Here is a 926-nt window from a genome sequence, read left to right as displayed (position 1 = left end):
TTTGCCTTGAAAACAGTTCACTGGAATACTAAAAGCGGGAATAGAATGGTAGTAACTGCAGGAGAAATGACTAGCAACGTGCTGGTGTTTAACGTCTCCCTCACTCCCTTGTTATAGACCTTTTCATTCTCAAGCTTTTCTTCCTTTTCTACACTTGAGTGCTCACTTTATTATCCAGAAAATGGGTTTCTCAGCAGGAAAGCAATGGCAACAGAATGGGTGTTTGGCACAGCAGGCTCCTTTTGCCAGAGCCAAGTATCTAGATAGAAAAGAACTGGATATTCCTTTTAAAAAGTTCATTAACTGTTTGACCTTTCTGACTTCCGGGAAGATAAAAGTATCAGTGAAGCTAGACAAGAAATATGGACCACCAAAGATGCTATGACATCACCATGGGAATTGCTTATAAAAATAGAAACCAACATAATATTGTGGAGCTAAATGGAATCATGTGATGTAAGCTGTGAAACTCACCCAAAGTCATTAATATTCCCTACACTTTATGGGTAGGCACACTGCTATGCATGCAGCTTTGTGTACTGAGCTTCAGTACAGAGAGTACTCATTGCCCAACATGTACAACCTCTCCAATATTCCCAAACAGGCAGGTTTCTGCTATGATTATCACACTTTTCAAGTAACAGAACTTGGAAGATGGTAATTGTGTTCTGTCGTCAGTTTGACAATAGCTGTTCCTGGGGTGTGTCACTTTACACTGCAGTGGGAGACGCACGTGGTTAACTGCTCTGCCATAAGCAGGGCTTTTTTTCAGCCGGAACTCACCAGAACTCAGTTCTGACACCTTTTAGGTGGGCGCTATTGCCATTTTAAGAGAACAAGGGAGGCGCCCATGGTGATTCCCAGACCCTTTTTTCTAGAAAAATAGCACAGCCATAAGCAAAGACTGTGGAGGGAGGGAAGGATTT

This window comes from Podarcis cretensis (genome assembly GCF_951804945.1).
Source record: "Podarcis cretensis genome assembly, chromosome: 2".
Classification (NCBI taxonomy): domain Eukaryota; kingdom Metazoa; phylum Chordata; class Lepidosauria; order Squamata; family Lacertidae; genus Podarcis; species Podarcis cretensis.
Note: the sequence above shows the minus strand (reverse complement) of the source record.